Source organism: Durio zibethinus, chromosome 25 (genome assembly GCF_047325235.1).
Source record: "Durio zibethinus cultivar Kanyao isolate XHJ-2024 chromosome 25, ASM4732523v1, whole genome shotgun sequence".
Classification (NCBI taxonomy): Eukaryota; Viridiplantae; Streptophyta; class Magnoliopsida; order Malvales; family Malvaceae; genus Durio; species Durio zibethinus.
The window spans coordinates 5,615,440-5,634,417 of NC_143186.1; the positions used below are offsets into that span (position 1 = coordinate 5,615,440).

At 27.8% G+C, this 18,978-nt stretch overlaps 1 long non-coding RNA gene across 1 annotated transcript; it reads right to left on the reverse strand.

The window, feature by feature from the left end:
* Positions 1-235: 235 nt before the first annotated feature.
* Positions 236-3,741, reverse strand: LOC149511544 (uncharacterized). The gene is made up of 2 exons (XR_016333520.1): positions 2,793-3,741; positions 236-1,311 (listed from the first exon to the last, which is right to left on the reverse strand). It is a non-coding gene; the product is annotated as an uncharacterized LOC149511544 (long non-coding RNA).
* Positions 3,742-18,978: the final 15,237 nt, after the last annotated feature.

Here is an 18,978-nt window from a genome sequence, read left to right on the forward strand (position 1 = left end):
TAAAATTTTTACTTTTTAGGGCATTTTGTTTGAAATATTGACTCAAATTCCAAAAGATGTAAGAAATTTGTTTGAGATTTTTTCAAGATTGACTAGATATTACTTTATGCATAAGACTTAGAATATAAGAATTATAAGAGTAAAAGGATTATTTTTAGATAAGCTAGAAGTCTTATAAATAATGGAAGTCTCAATATGTACGAGAGAAAAAGGTTAGGAGATTATTGCACTACAATTAACAAATCTCAGTTCAACATTATGTATTTTTTTTTTTTTTGCTAAGCTAAATAAGTTTATTGATTGAGAGATTAAAAAATCTCTCAATTGCCCAAAATACATCCAAAACAGAGAAGCCCCAACAATGAAATTTCCTAAATACTAAGCAATCCCCCAAAAAGGAAACCAAACTTCCTAAACAAAAGATGATATCAAATAAAGCTAGAACCCTTAATCAACTGGTACAACTCTAACAAAGAACCTCATACAATGAAATCACAACAAAATAGTAGGTAACCTCTTGATCTTGATAAAAAAATTAGCACTAAAAACAAAAAGATCACATCTCACTACCATCTTTACTTTATTAGTGTGCTTTTTGAAAATATTGAATCCAATATGAAAAGATTTTGTAAGAAATTTGTTTGAGATTTTTTTGAAATTGAATAGATATTGCTTGATATACAAGACTTGAAATATAAGAATTATAGGAGTAGAAGGATAATTTTTAGGTAAGTTAGATGTCTTATAAATAATGAAAGTCTCAATAGGTATAAGAGAAAGTGGCAAGGAGTAAGGTTTTAAGGGTACACACCTCATATGATTAAAAAAGTCAGAGGTCCATACCAGTGTATATATTTGAATGTTTGAATGTTTTGTGTGTAAAAACTTCATAGAACCTAAAGGAGAATGATAGGGTTAATGGGTATGAGTAATTATTCGAGTGTTGATTGATTTAATGTGTTTGTAATTCTTTGGAATTAAAAAATCTTTTCTCTTATTTATAAATGTAGGTAAATAAAAAGTCGAATTACATTAAATTATTATTTTTAAGTAAATAATTTATAATTTGATTATACTTCTATTTACTTTAAATAAATGAATTGATTAGGATCTTTTAGCCTAACACACTTAATAAAACTTCAAATAAACTACATCGATGATGATAATTTAAGTTAATGCTGAATAACAATAACAATAACAAATACAACAATTAATGATGTAAAATTAAGATATATACCTGATGGCCTCTCTTTGATTTTTTGGAACGCATCTTTGTTGCAACTGCGAGCTTGGAGTTCCTCCAACTTAAAGCTGTCGCAGGCATTTTATGTTATTTCCTTAGAAAACCTTTGAAGTTTGAAGTTTTCAGTAGGGAATTACTGCATTTCCTCATCAAATGGAAAGCCTTTATATACTTGGTAAGCGGAAAAAATACGCTTGAAAACTTCAAATGGCCCGATCATAGTTTTTTTTTTTTTTTTTAACAAAAAAACATTTGAAAATTACTTTAATGAATATTTTAAATTTTTTGGTCAATGACTAAAATAGAAAACAATTAGAATTGAAAAAATAATTTCCAACCTATCTACCAAAACCAAAATTGAAGAATGTTTATTATACAGCTGGTCCAGCAACCGACAACCAACCTATCTACGAAGATTACTTTGATTTTCTATCGTCAGATCAAAATTTAAGTTGTTGTCACAGTGCATAGACAAAGAATACATCGTATTCCATTGATCGTGCAATACTGCAAGGTTTAACGTCTGTGTCGAACGATTATAGTTTCATTTTCGCTTGGTCTAGCGATCCATCGATCGATGTTACTTTTATTTTCAAGCTACTGATTTTTTATATTATTAGTCCCTTTCGGTATTCAGAAAAGCCGTGTGCATGACTAGTTTATATATATATATATATATATCTCAAATACTTTAAATAGATAAATGCTAAGTCCTAATGTCTTTCTATTATTACTATTTTGTCAAATACTGTTCAATATATAAATCTTCAACAACTTTCTACACTAATAAATTTCAAAATTCCTGGATAATGGTTGTGATGAATATATTAAAAAACAGATTAAAAAAATCTAACCGGAAATAAATACACGTTAATTAAAGATTATTTAATTATTAATTAATTTTTTGCATTTAATTTACTATTTTATTAAATTCCAGAGAGAACGATTCATTAGTTGCACAGTTTTTAAATGTCATCTTAACCGATATGACTAGACATCTAATGAGAGAAACTATGTCTAATGAAAGAGATTGGGATGTTTCCTATGGAACGCTTTCCGAATCAGGTGCGAAATAATAATAATAATGATGTAAACGTGATAGTTTTATATTTTTAAATGAATTGAATCACATAATTAGATCCGGAAAAATCTCATTAAAAAATAATAATGAGAGAAACTATGTCTAATGCAAAAGATTGGGATGTTTCCTATGAAAGGCTTTCTGAATCATATGAAAAAAATAATGATACAGACGTGATTCGTTTTAAAATGTATTGAATCACATAATTAGATCCGAAAAAAATCAAAGTATGTAAATTCATGCCGATAATCATGCAATTTCCTGGTAATTTCTCCCATATAATAAGTTAATTTGGGAGTCCCTTTTTCTTTGACAAGTTATTATGGACACGTCAATACTATTAAAGAAATGATGGAACGAGGAAAATGCACGCTACCCTGCGTGAAAATGCGTGTGCAAAAACAAAAGCATGGGCTACTTTGAAACAATCAAACAATAAGTAAACTTGACAAGTTTGGAAAAACTCACCAAAACCTTCACCTCCTTCATCTCTCCGACGTTTTCTTCCCTTGCAGTTGTTGTACAGATGAGAAATCGGATATTATCCAAGCCTGAACTCAAGCTCTGGCCGATTTGATTTTACTCACCAGCCTACACAGATTGGTCCACCCCCCTAGTGGCTGAAGCTTTAACAGGCAGTATCCCATCTCACTCTCAGCAAATTGTGATTCAGAGATTTCGGAAGAAGATGCTCTTGGCTCTTCAGCAGGATCAATCTAGGTTACGGTTGGATCGAAACATGCAGCCCATCATCCAAGCCGGCCTCAGGACCAAACTCAGACCTTAAATCTCTGTTAGTTTTCGTCCTAGAGATACTTTTGTAAACCATTATCCAAGTCTAAGGCTCCCTGGACCCTTCACCAAGAGTCAAGTCCTGCTGGATACTTTTGTAAACCAAATGTTAATGTAATTTCTTATTGATCAATAATATATTTCTTCTCTGTGGGAAGAATGAAATCTTCAAAATATTTCAAATTCCAACGTACGTCTCAATCCGCATCACCTGATTACAAAAAACTTTCCACTTTTGTTATCAGGTTGATGTCAGGTTCTTAAACGGGACGGACGTAAGGACAAAAAAAAGATTAAACCGGAAATATACAAGAACAAAACTTAGCAAGGAGTTGGTATGTGATATTTTACTGAGGAAAAATGTTCTTAAAGGAATGAGGAAAACGGAGAGAGAAGCAAATACAAACAAGGGATCCTTTAAAATATACTAAAAAGACGGGCAATAGCAAAGTTTTTGTAGAGAAGACATATAGTTAACTTCGGGGCTAAGCAAAGGCAGCCTTGCTAATTTGGGATGTTGGCATATAGGTATATGTTTTGTGTTTGCTAAAGTTTATTTTAAAAAAAATACCAGTCCTATCCTATGCGCACCTACTACATGCATGCTTGGATAAAAATTACTTTCTGTGGGAGCAAATTAATATATATATATATATAATATTAAAATTTATATTTGTTATATTATCAGTATATTAGTTATATACAATATTTTTAAATCATAAAATATCATATCATTAATGAGCAAATTTTAAAAAAATTAAAAGTTCAAAATGTAAATAATAAAAGTTGACTGCAATTTATCTTTAAGGATATCTCAACTTTCAATTTTACTCATTAATAATATAATAATGTACGATTCACTGGTGATGTATAAAGTATACAAGAAAAAATGTAAATACAAATTAAGTGTAATAAAATTTTCTTTGTGTTTACATAAAGATAACACATTATAGTTTTGTGTTTAGTTTATAATGTAAAAATTAACAAAACACTACTTTGTTTTTTTTAGGATGATTCTATAGAAAATTGTCACCCATAATGCGTGAGCAAAATCTTATATGATAAATAACTACCGAAGGGTAGTTATGTGGGGTGTATGATCTAAAACAAAAAAAATACCTTGAATGGTTATTGTTTTTGAATTAAAATGGACAAAAACCTCAAGCCATTCTCTTCTTCATGAAAAATGGCAACCAACCATATGAGAAAAACATGAAAAATTTTTTCTTGAGGCATGAATATGCCATGGTCTTTTCTTCTCTCAATAGGAATTGGTGTTCGGCCATGATGAGAAATAAAAATGATGAATATGTTCATCCAAATCAAGAATAAGATAAGTCTCATTCATGTGGGACTATGTGATGAGTCATATAGAGAACAAGAAAGGAAAAAAAAGAAATCGGTGTAAAGAAGGAAACTTTTAGAGGAATCTCATGCTTCAGTGTTAAAGGACTTATGCTATGGATAATGCAAAATTTTCGAATGAGTGATCTTGTCCTTGATCAGTGAATCAAGTCGACATCACTTCCATAACCCTTTCATAAAAATATTTTTGCTATGTTTTGGCAATTCAAATAAGTTTTTTGCATCATTTTTTAGATATGATCTTTTTCGTATTATTATATTATCCTTTATTAGTATCAGAGCCAGGTTGGCTTAATTTCTGGTTATTTCAATATTTGTCTTCAAACACTGAAATTGTAGACATGTTCTTAAGTTCTTATCGAAATGTGTCAAAAAATCTATGGAACACAAAAGTGTGTAATTTTGTTGTAGAAAGTTGTTATGAATGTTTTTAAATATTCAATTGCAAGTTACCATTATCATTTAGATTAATTTGGATTAAGTTTTCAATTTTCAAAACTCGAGCATTAGAATTTTTAATAGGGCATCTGAATGCCCTTAACAAAACATCAATTTTTTAACCTATTTTTTGAATAAGCATTCAAATACTTTCTTAAAAAATTTGAATGCCATACATGATTTTTCAACAAATTCAAAAAATAAAGAAATTTAAAAATAAATAAATAAATGTTTAAAAAAAATTTTAATAGTTATTGGTTAACTTTAGGAGGATGAAAAGCATAAGAATGATTAAAATATGTTTTAATCATTAAGCGAGTTGTGTGTTTTCATGTAATTTCTTATATATATGTTATAAAAAATCATGATAATGAGTTCTCAAAATGATTGTGAGAACTTCTATTGTTATAAAAACTTAGAAGCAATTACTTAGAGTCATAAGCCTACTAATTGAATTAGCGTAGCAAAAACTAGATCCAAATGATGATGATATTATGTGTCATATCATCAAGGGTTAACAATAGTATTAAAGAGTTGATTTTGTAAGGCAACATGCATGTATGGAGGATCTAAATATATGTATGATGTTGAATAGATGCACTCTTTACATTTAGACAAAAGAATCTTTTCAAAGATATTTGGATGTCTAACGAGAGAAAATGTCCTAGTGTTGCAACTTTGATAAAAAAATTTTATGATTTTGAGAGAAAAGGACAAAGAGGAATGCGACCTTTTTTATTGGCCCAAATCTCCATAATGGCACATATAAAATTATTGAATCTTTATGGATGGTTAATAAGAATGTGGAACTGTTACAGAAATTTAGGGATTCCATCTTAGTCACTAGACCAGTGATAGTACTGATTGGGAACATAGTTTAATAAACATTACGTATGTTTAATGATGGAATTAATTCATGTGTTCAATATGTACATGTCATATTGGACTTATTTATGTAAATTTCAATCAATGTTTGTCATTGATTGAAGGTAACCTTATGGCTAGTGAGAGTTATAAGATAATTGATTTGTTCTATCTTACAATGATTAATTTTGCACAATGAAATAAATTAGTGATAATCAAACACATTAAAAATAGAATTTGATTATGAACATAGTGATCTTTTGGTTTCATTTTTATGTGAATAATTATCATTGTTTTATTTGTAACATTATGATAAAATATATGTGTATAATGATTGGCATTAATTAGTGCATGGGTCCCTGAATATTGAACTAATTTTTTAATATGGTATTTGTGTTTAAGTATATGGTTATTGAATGGGGACAATTATGAAATTTGAAGTATGAAAATTCAATACGTGTTAGAAGAACAACAAGCTCTTGAAATTCTAAACATTGTTCTAGTTGAATCCGAGTATAGGAATACGTTTGAACATAGAAAGGACCAATGGCTTGTGAAGCCTAGATAGATAAAACTTTGTTGCTCACATTCCGTTGCTAAGTAGTATGGAGAATAATATCATACATGAGTTAAGTTTGCATGATATTGCTAAAAAAGATGTAGAGTGCCTTGACAACAAAATTTGTATAAAAAGGAGGTTGATCACACTTTTACAGATGAACATAAGGTTTAAGTAATAATTTGATCCTTGCCACATAATTGAGAGCACATGAAGGTGCATCTAAACCACAATGAAAGTATAAAGACTCTTAATGATGCTTTTCATCATCTTCAATTAAAGAAAGATCGTATAAGAAGCATTCGAGCCTAGTGCTGATATATATATGGCATACAAATGTTCAAAGAAAGCTATGAGTTTTAAGCATAGGCCACATGGTGAGAACAAGGAAAAGTTCCTAAAAGACCAAAAAGTGGTCAAAGTGGTTAAGAGAATGATCCCTAAGCTCAATCTAAGAAAAATAAAGCTAAATTCAAGTGCATTACCTATGGTAAATATAGTCATTTTGCTTGTGAATGTAATGAGATGAAAAAGACTCATGAACTACAAACCATATAGCACAAGATATGAGAAAAATATATTTATGTAGAAAACAATCAAATGATTAAAGTAAAAAGAGTTGGCATCTACAAGTTAAGTGTGCAAGGTGGAAAAACTCTCACCCTATATAATGTCTTGTTTGTTCTTAATATTTGATAGAATTTAGTTCCTATCACTATTCTTTTTTGTCTAGGATTTGTTACGAATTTTAATAACACTAATATCGATTTGTTTTTAAAAACAAATCGTTATGGTTCTGAAAGTTTATTAAATGGTTTTGTGATGCCAATATTAATGTAAATGTTTGGCACGCTAGACTTGGCTATATGGTTCAACATATAATAGAAAGATTAACAAAAGAGGGATACAATGCCCTATATGATAATGTTAATAAGCTATTATATGTAAATTGTCCAGCTAAAAAACTAACAAGAAAACCATTTGATAAAGAAACTAGAGTTAAAATTCTATTAAACTAATACATTCTGATATTTATGACTTACTATATGTAAGGACATGCAATGAAGGTTAATATTTCATCACATTAATTGATAATAACATATGTTTTAGTTTTGTCTATTTGATTTTTCACAAGCCTAAAGCTTTAAAGTGCTTTAGAAAGATTGTGTACATTGTGAAAAATCAATTAGAAAAAAGCATTAAAGCATTAAGAATTGATCATGAATATGAGTACTTATTTGATTAGTTTAAATAGTTATGTGATGAAAATGATATTGATAGGCAATTAACCATTTCAATGACTTTACAAAACTCTTCTAGAAATAGCTAGGTCAATATTGGTCCAAGTGAGTTTGCAAATCACTTTTGGGGTGAAGTATTTTATCAACTGTCTATATATTCAATTGAATATTCTTTTAGTCAATTACAACCACTCCCTATGAGTTATGGATTGATAGAAAACCTAATCTCAATAACTTAAAAACTTGAGGTTGTACTATCTATATTTTTAAGTTCGCTCATTAACATGGTAAGTTTTAGATCCACAATGCAAAAAGAGTATATTTGTACGATATGATAAACATTTCAAAAAGATATGTGTTCATAAGTGAACAATCAAGTAGAAATGTAACTGAATTTTGAATCTTGGAATACCACTTTTCTAGAAAATGAGTTTCCAAAATAAAAGTGAGATGAGTCAAGAAATGTCTTGTTATGAGATTAGAAGCACGAATGATTTGGAAAAATACAAATTAGTTGATGCATATTCCTAATCAATAACAAATAGTATCTTATCTAAGTGGAAGCATGACTAAAGTTGATGAATTTATTGAATTTTTTTCCCAAGAATCACAAGTCAAACAAAAGAAAAATGGATAAAGGCAATGGAAGTAGAAAGAAGGAGTTTAAGATTAAACATTGTATAAGAATTAATTAATCTACCCAAAGGATATAATTCTAGCCATGGCATGTTTAGATTTGGAGTTACATTAAATGGATGTGACAAATGCCTCTCTAAATGGAGAACTAAAAGATAATACTTATATGGAATAACCTGTAGGTTTCATTCATAGAGGTCAATAGCACAAGGTGTACAAATATTAAGGTATAAAATCCAATCCAGGTCAATCCCATTGAAAAGCCATGAAAAAAATATTAAGGTATCATAAAGGCACTGTGGATTATTTTTTTGTTATCAAGAAAGTGGTTTGCATTTAATTGGCTATATGGATGTCAATTGGAAAAGAGATTTAAATGAAAGAAAATTCTACCTTTGGCCTTGTTTTCTTACTGAATATTGGGCTATATCTTAGATCGGTAAAAAAGAGACTTGAATAGCACTATCCACAATAAAAGTTGAATTTGTAGCATTTTCAGCAACAATGCAAGAAGTTGTTTAGCTTATAAGATTTTTTAATCTTTTAGGAATTGAAAAAGATGAATCTAACTCAATGCTAGTGAATTACGATAGATAAGTAGCGATCGCATTCACAAATAGATCCCAAAGACCAAACATAAATATACCAAATATAATTTTATGAGAGACATGCTTGCATAAAAGAAAGTCAACAAGTACATTTCTACGTATGAGTTAATTGTAGATCCATTAACTAAGCCCATGCCTAGAGATATGTTTCATAGTCACATGAAATCTCTAAAGTTGCATAAATAAGGATGTATCGATTAAGATGTTCAATGTGAACAATCTATGATTTTTTCCATTTAAGTTGACCTATATTGAATGCGATTAATGTTGTTAAAGTTTACTACTTTGTTTTGTGAAGTATGTACATAGGTATATGTATATGTACATGTATGATATGATTTGAAAAGTATGTCGAAAAGATGATTGGCCTTCTTACACAAGCAATCCCCATAATGGTTTAGCACTATGGAGATGAAATTAGTTTTAAGCTATGGATTGAGAGTTCAAGCTTATAATGGAATCACCTTGATAAGGGATCAAGATGAGGCTATTTAATATTGAGCTTTGTGACAAATGTAAACAATTAATTTTATCTAGGATATTCTATTATTTTACCTCAAGCTCAATTTTGCAATTAAACCTTAATCATAATTTTTCAAGCCCATTACACAATCCATTTTTAAATCCATCCTATAATTTTCAAAGAAATAGGAATGCCAAAAAAAAAATTTGTAGCACAAAAAATAAAAAACCAAAAAATTTTCAATAGAGGCTAAGCAGAGTAGGACGAAAATTCAAAAAAAAAAAGGAAGAGTTTTCAGGTAGCAAGAAAAAAAGAAAATAGAAGAAGAAGAAGAAAGGAAAAGTATGCAGAAGAGCTAGGCATGCAGCATAAAAAAAATAAAATAATAAAGAGATAATCAAAAAATCACATGGGAGGGGGAGGCATTTGCAGAGCTAGTTTATTGTTTCATTTTCATAAAAATTTGGAACTAGCTTCTCGCACAACAAGAAATAGTATTTTTAGTGAAGAAAAAAATTTTCACTAAAAATATAAAATTTAGCCACTCAAATTAATAGGAACCAATTTTAAAGTTGTCACTCGTCGTCACAAACAACTTTGTCACTATTGTATTAGTGACAATATTTCTAAAGTTTCTACATTAGCTCTTTTTTTTTTCTGTTATAGAAATTTTGGCATTAAAAGTACTAGAATATATGATTAAAATAAATCATCACAATAACTCATTTTATTGTGACAAATTCTTGACGCTAAAAAATTAAAATAGTAACAAAAAAAGTTGTCACAATAACATGATTTTCTTGTGATGATAATATCGACTCTAAAAATATTGCAATAGTTACAAAACTATGGTCACTAATATTATTTTTATTAGTGACAATTTTTTCTTACTAATATTTATCGAAATAGTATCGAATGAATAATGTCACAAATATTTAAATTATTTCTTGCAATAATTATTGTCACCAATAAATTAGCTATTATCACAATAAAATTTGTCAATTTATAAAAAGACTATCATTAGTGACTATAAAAAATAATTTATCACAAAAAATTGCACTTGTAATTACAAAATAATATTTATTAAAAACTTTTTTCCAAAAAAAAATCTAATTATAGTGACATATAAATGTGATCACCTCATCTATTTTAAAAATAAAAGAAAATGCTAACAATAATTATAAATAAAATATCAATATATATATATATATATATATAAATATCATGTTTTTGATTTCCTAATTCCAATTTCAAAATTGCATAATATGTAAAATACAATTATCAATAAAGCCATACTAGTATTTTTTTTTACCAAAAAACTAAAAAATTACTAAAAAAAAGTTTTAGTCCACAAATATGATAATATCCAAATGAAAATCCAATCTAGAAATCCATAACTGATCCTAGTAAAATTTACTGTTCATTATTTTCCTACAAAACAAACAAAATAAGAAAAAATAAGTTAATGAGTAGTAAAAAATTATCTTATATAGTTGCTATTTCACATTAATTATTTAATTATTGTACTTACATCATTACTAGTGACTTCAAGAGGTGTATTTTGCTGAATGCAATTTATTAATTCTACCTTAAAGAGGTTGGCATCCTTACAACATATCTTATAGTATGGAGTTGGAAACTGGATATCAAGCTTTTTACCTTTGGCTTTCTTTATGGCCAGTTTTGTATTTTTTGTTAGTCCCCTTCCTCTTTTATTAGAAGTTCCATTCTCTATTAAAAGATTTACAATTAAAAAACATATAACATTATCTACAGTTATATTTATCACTCAACTTAATTAAAAAATTATTACATATATTTTTCAAAATCATAAAACTTGTAGAAGCAACAAATTATCCTTCTAGACTTATATCGGTATTTGAATTCTTAAGTAGAGTATTAGGTAGTTGATTAGGCACATGGGCAACTTGAGACTTATCTGCAGTATGGAGAGTATTATATTGTGCATCACTTGAATTTGCCAAAAACTTGCATCGCAAAATATTAACCATTTTATTTCTGAAAACTAATTAATATTTCAATTTGAATGCATAATCATAATTATAATTCATAAAATTCAAAAGTTCTACAGTATCCCTTAATAATTCTCAATTTAATTTATTTGAGATAAATAAATAAATAAGGGTATTAAAAAACAGAATTAATTATAAACAAGAATATCAAAGATAAATTTGTTATTTGTAAAACCAAACAAGTAAAGAATAAATAGAAACTGTTTCTATACAAATTATCCAAAATAGTGAAGCAACATAAACCTAGAACAAATATTTCAAATTCTTATTCAACCTCCTAAACCATTTCTTGCGATGGACTGAATACACAATTACCTATATTTCAATTATTTAATGATTTAAAATTTTATATTTTTAAATCATAAAAAAACATAAATTACAATTCTCTAAAAAAAATCAATTCTCTAAATCAAAATAAAAATAAAGCATGAATATTTTAAAAATGTTGGAGACAAGGTTTTTAAATAAAACAATTACCACATAACTTAGACAATAACACATGTGAGGTTTGACGGTGAAAAAGAGTTGTTTCTTCAATAGTATGAATATTTTAATTATAATAGAGACAAAATTTTTATGTAAAAAAATTTACCTTAGAACTTCAACAATCATGAGAGGTTTGACGGCAAAGAGTTTTTTCTTCCATAGACTTTGATGGCTAGGGTTTTTGTTTTACTTTAGATATTGTGCTTTTTAGTCAAATAATGAATTGCCGCCAATTAAAAAATTCACTTGCCACCCCAAATTTTAGGCGTCAATATTAGATGAAATTAAAAACTTGCTTCCTTACCATTATTTTTTATGTGAGTATTTGATGAATATTTATTTTTAAAATAGCTTATTATCATATATATATATAAGTATTTTAACTTTTTTATAAGTAAAATTAATAAATCAAATGACTCCTTTACTTGCACAATTAACTTTTGATGTTAGGAATATGAGCATGAGCAAAACAAAACATTATGGATTTCAAATGAAGAAATCAAATTCAATAACTCCATCTCAATTCCAATGATAAAAATAAAATTTGAATTTTCATAAATTTTTCTAGTAGTGACAATTTCAATTGTCACAGTGATAAATTTGTAATTGTGATGACGTAAAGTCGATAGTAATATATTATATTTAATGGTGACAAATATTTTCAAAACAAAAAGTAAAGTATTATGTGACAAATTAATTTTTCCTCACAAAAATATTTAATAGTAGTGGCCACTTTATATGTTGTCACTAGTACATTACTTCCCACAAAAATTCACCTGCCACCATTTTTGTGCACTTTATCTATGACAATTCTATAATGACAAATAATTTTGTGTCACAAAAACATACTTATAGTGATGATTTAATTGTGAAAAAGTTTAAATTGTCACAATTACTATTATATTAGTGACTGAATAACAATACATTACAATTACTTATTACAATAGTGTCATAGAAAAATTGTCACAAAAAACCTAATATTTGTGACAAAATTACTTACGATCACAAGAAAATCGCACTAAAAATCTTAATTGCTGTAGTGTTGGTTTCTTTTAACTTGCTTTCTTGCGAATTGAGCCATTTTTTATTTTTCTTTCAAGTTGGTGATTGGATATCATACTATTTGTTTTTCTTTACCATACATGACTACCATTAAAGCTCAAGGCTTCATCACTATGTTTAAGCTTGTCCATGTTAATTGCTTGTTTGCATGAACCTGTGTCCTGCTAATTGACTACTTGCATGAAAGAAAAAAATACAAAAAATATAATTTCACATGTTGCATGAACATGGTTACTTTTGACATGATGATTATATATGGGTGAAGTTTGTACATAATTGCCATTTATAGGTTAACAAGTATGGGGGAAAGTTGGATTTATTATTAGTATTATTATTATTATTATTATTTTGTTGTTTTGGCTTGAATGGGATGCATGGATTTCACTAGGGTTTAAGGCCAAATAAAATACATATAAAATAAAAATATTTAATAAATAATAATAATAATAATAATAATAATAACGTTAAAAAAATTTTGTAATCCCCACCTAGATGTTGAAGGGGGTTCAAAATTATGTTTTAAAAAATAATAATTCTGCCTAGATATTGAGAAATTATTAAATAATAAAAAAAATAATAAAGCTAAATAAATAATAAGAATAATAAAATTCTAATGAAAAAAGAAAACAAATAAATAAAAATATAAAAATTCAATGTTTTAGAAATTATAAAAAATGAGCTTACTTAAATGTTTGCCTAAAAGTCAAAGATTTTTAAAAAGGTGCATAGACTTTTAAAATTGAAACCCCAATTAAAATCCTAAACTTAAAACCTAAAATGGAACTTTAATTTGAAATCTTAAAATTGAAATCCTAACCAAAGTTCTAAACTTAACCTTAAAACAGAACATTAATTCGAAACTCAAAGTGAAATTCTAAACCTTAGGCGAAACCTGAAAGCCCTAAGTAAAACCTTAAACCCTAGGTGAAACCCTAAATGAAAAACCTAAGCCCTAATGTCCCAAAACCTCAAAGTCATTCTAAATTTTAAAGGATTTGTATGAAACCTTTTTGTGAAATAATTTGTTCTTGAATTTCACTTAGATGGTGAGATATTTAGAAAATTTTATTTCATTATGGATTTTTCATATGATTCTATAATTAAAATAATAACGAAGCTTTATTTCATTAAAATTTTCATATAATTCCTTAATCCTAAAATAATAAAATTAAATAAAGAATAAAAACAAAAAAGGGAATTTTAAGATCCCAAATTCATATGCTCATATCTTTTAATTGCTATTATTGTTTGTTTTTTAATTGTAGCATCATCCTTTTTCTGCATAAATATCTTTTATGAAAAATATTATTTAAAAATTAATTTAAAATAAATTTAAAATAATTTTTGGTATTCTGCCTAGATGTTGAAAAGTCACCAATATTTACTATTTTAAAAAAATATTTTTTCAAAGAAATGTTGTGGTAAATCTTAGACGAAAAGGATTATCTTCGAATTCTACCTTTATGATGAAGAATTTTAAAGTATCTCTTTAATTTATACATTTTCACATCATTTCTAAATAAAGATTTTTAATTGACTTTACTTCTTAAAAAGAAAGGGAATTATCATTAAATTTTGTATAAAAATCATTTTTGTCTAAAATTATAAATAGCGTATTTTTAATTGGTTCCAATTTTATGGGCGCTGTGGAAGTGCTAATCCTTTTTTACGTATAACCGACTCTCAAACTCAATTTTATTTACGTAAACCAAAATTATTTTTTTAATAAACTTATTACTTTATTAAAAAGAAAAACAATTTGAGTGACCAATCACACCCTAAAAAGGGATTAGTGGTGATTCCCTATGTTTTCACAATTTTATTTTATTATGTCTAACAATCGAGTCTCCAAACTGATACACTATGATAGCTTGGCAACGCTACCGAGGACATTATGAGTTTGGCCAAAATTTTTTATCATATGCTATCAAAAGTTTTGAAATTAATTGGTTTTAGTTGATATTTAATTTAATTCCTTACATTTTAATTTTTCAAAAAAATAAAAAAAAATAAAAATGCATGTTAGTTGTTATCTTGTTCTAATTTTGTTATTTGTAATTTATTTATGTTATTTTGATTGATATATTATGTCACACTTTTGCATATTCACCTTTATGCATGAGCACTAAACCCGGACTCTGTCCTTATTAGGAAGAAGTGAAGTAGTTACATTTTCATGATGTGATAACTTTTGCATTTGCTAGTGAAACATTTCCACTTAGATCAAACATTTTTTATTTGTAGCCTATAATGGGTAAGGATTAGTGTGCTTATTAGTAGCTACATTTTTGTGATGTGATAACTTCTGTATTTGCTAGTGAAACACTTCCACTCAGATTGAACATTTTTTGTTTGTAGCCTATAATGGATAAGGATTAGTGTGCCTTATTAGTTTGTAATTGATGATAATGTAAGGTTTGATTTTGGAACCTTTAGATTAATAAATCTCGACCTAGCATATTGTGAGCCATAAAAGCCTACTTAGGGTAGAGCCATGCTGGCTTTTAAAAAATCACTAAAAGTTAGGATACTATATATATTCTTTTGTATTATATCGTTAATATGTTATTTTTGTTATTTATTTATTTTGGATTATTTATTCATTTTGTTGTATACATTACATAGGCATTATATTTTAAGAGAGGACATTTGTTTTGGGTTAGTCATCAATAAAAGAAGGTTTCATAAAGCCATCAATAGTGTAACCTTTGGTAGAAATTATTTATAAGGTAAAATCCGTGCCAATTTCTTTCATAAAAATTACCTAAAAGTAGGATATGTCGGGGCATTCTAATGCAATTTGTGTAATAGTGTAAATAAAGTTAAGATAAAAAAAAAAAGAGTCTAAATAAAAAATGAAAAAAGATTTAGGATAGGTAAGGAGTTTGTTATCTTTTTGGAGTTCAATCATTGTATTATACATTCATTGTTAAGGTGATTTGTATATTTTAGGCTAGTCCATTTTTGTAGATATATTAGCATCATTATCATACTTAGGCATTCATAGACATATTTTGTATAGAATGCAAATTCAAAATTGTATCATTTATTCAATAAGAATAATAGCATAAGCATTTTGGTTTAAACCCTTGAAATAAAATATTTGTTTCAATGGGTATAAGAAGCTAAAAATATGAAGGATCAATTGGAGACTTGAATTAGTGCATTAGAACGTAATCAAGAAGAGTTTGGTTATGACATTCAAGAGATGACACAATAGCTCATTAAGTGGACAAAGACGATTGATAGGCTTAAGGAATTTATTTTAATGCCTTTTCAAGGGTTCTTACTAGTTTCAGCTCAAGTAAGTCTTATGAATTTATGAAATCATGATCAACCTATTACATTCCCTGAACATGCTGAAACATTCAATGGTTTCAGCAAAGTTTGGATAAAATCATGAAAGGGATGAGTAATCTGACTATGCAAGTGTCAAAGCTCAAGAATTGATTTATAGGACAGAGTTACCAAGTTCCATACAACCTTTACTAGTCATTTCAAACCCAAATCGACATTTAAATCCTTCCTATGTCTGTCTTTAACCTTCTTTCCAAACATCTAAGATTAGGCCCTAAAACTTCATGCAATCTCCAAGAAGTCCACATCTTCAACCTTTCATTTACTAACCACATTTTCAGCCAATTTCTCAACATCAAACTTTTGCACCACTAGTAGATTCTCGGAATTCTAGTCAATCTATTACCAAAAAATTACCCAAGAAAAACAAATAGTTAGATCCTATCCCTATTTTATATGAAAAACTCTTTCTTTATCTATTTGAGAGACACTTTGTTGTTTTTGTGTCTTCAAAGCCTTTAAAGCCTCCATATCCAAAATATTTTGACCCAAATGCAAGATGCGAATACCATGGTGGGATTATGGGGCATTCTATTGAGAATTGTAAGGGTTTTAAACACAATGTGCAATCATTCATAAATGTGAAATGGTTTGATCCAGCGACAATAGAGAGTTAAAGATTTTGGAACAATAAAAAAAGGATGGCTTGATGATGAACACGGATGGGGTAATCATTTTCAAGTGGGGTGGTTGGAAAATGAAATGCTTTATGAGTTTCGTGTTTGGAAAATGTTTTTTTTTATATTAATATGGTATTGTCTTTCTGAACTTGGATATGTAAATTATGGCTTGCTTCTAGTTATTACCTTTATTCCAATTTCCACACTTTTCACCAAAGAGCTTTAACATTTGTTCATTCATTCATTCATTCATTCTATCATAACATATCGATCCAGAGACTCGATCGTTTGACATAAAAATTTAAAATCATGAAAAACAAGAGAGTCGCCACCAATATTTTTTAGGGTGTGATTGGCCACCCTAAAATTTTATATTTTTAATAAAAGCAATAAGTTTATTAAAAAGACCATTTTGGTGTATGAAAATAGAATCAGGTTTGAGAGTCGGTTATGCATAGGGAATGATTAGCACCCCTATAACGCCAATAGAATTTGTACCAACTAATCATACGCTATTTGCAATTTTGGACAAAAATGGTTTTTATATGAACTTTAATTACAATTCTCTTCATTTTTAAGAAATAAAATTAGTTAAAAACTTTATTTAGAAATATTATGAAAATCTTTAAATTAAAGGAATACCTTCAAAATCTCTAACATAAAGGAAAAATTCAAATACAGTCTTTCCATTTAAGATTTATCATAACATTCCTTCTAAAATAATAAAATAACACTCTTTGTAATTGATAATCATTGATGACTTTCAAACACTTAAACAAAGTACTAACAATTATATTTCATGGAATGCAATTTTAATTTCATTTGTTCAAAACTAAAATTTTTAAGAAAACTTTTTTATGTAGAAAAAAACAAAAATAATATAATTAATATTAAACTTCCATAAATGGAGTAAACATATATATATGCATTATAAATGAACACATTAATCTAAAAATGAAACATATGCCAATGATGATAAAATGTGAATTTAAGAATTGGGTTTTCAAATATAAAGAGACACATGCACTCTCCAACATCGAGGCATAGTTTGGGTACCGTCCTATTATTTTTATTATTTTGTATTTTTATAATCATGGCTTTAACAAAACGAATTTATTTCAAGTTGTGGAAATGTATGAAAATTCTTAATGAAATAAAATTTCCTAAATACCTTAACATCTAGGTGGTATTCGAGAACATATTACTACATAAAAGGTTTTCATTCAAATCCTTAGAAATTTAAAACGAGTTTAGATTTTTGTGTAAGTTTAAAAATTTATGAACTTCTCTAAAAATCTCCAATATCTAAACAGACTTTCGGAGTAAACTCATTTTTATAGTTATTTTAAAAATAAAAATTTTACATTTTTATATATTTTGTATATATTTCTTCTTTCTTTAAAATCATCATCATCATCATCATTTTTAGATGTTGCATCATTTTAGAAATGATTATAGAATCTATAGATGCATCATGCATGATGACCAAAAGAAGCATGGCAAGTAATATAGAGTTTTATAGATACAATCTTGGCCTTTGGTTTCCATCTAGGATTAGTAATGGATATGGTTTTTGTTGGAGTTTCATGCCTTAATCTTCAATAGGAATTTGACACAACAAATGTCTTACCCAGGAAAAGACAAGAAGCGTAGTCACATGTTTTGAGTTTTGATAGATAGACAATATGGGACCACTGATACTTACAACAATGTTGTGTTGCCTAGTTTATTAACTTCCTCTATTGCATAAGTCCACTAGGATGAAAGAGTGAACAAAACATATGCCTATAACATAAGTAGTGCTAAAATTTAACTTCAATCAGAATAGAGGTAGATACGATTTTTTTTGGCAATGAGGGAGCTAAGATTAGAATCTAGATCTTGGTATAAGAGGTTCTAATACCATACTATGAACTATTAAACTAAAATCTTAGGTTACTACATATGCTTCCAGTAAGAAGTTTTACTCACTAATGAAAACAACAATTGAAGGACAAGTATGGAGGTGTATTTTGGGCTAAATAAATACATTGCATATGAGATTATGCTCAGGGCTTCTGCTCAATAGCAAATAAGAGTCCTTGGTATTGGTGTGCAATTGGTGGACAATTTGTTGGCACTAAATCTATG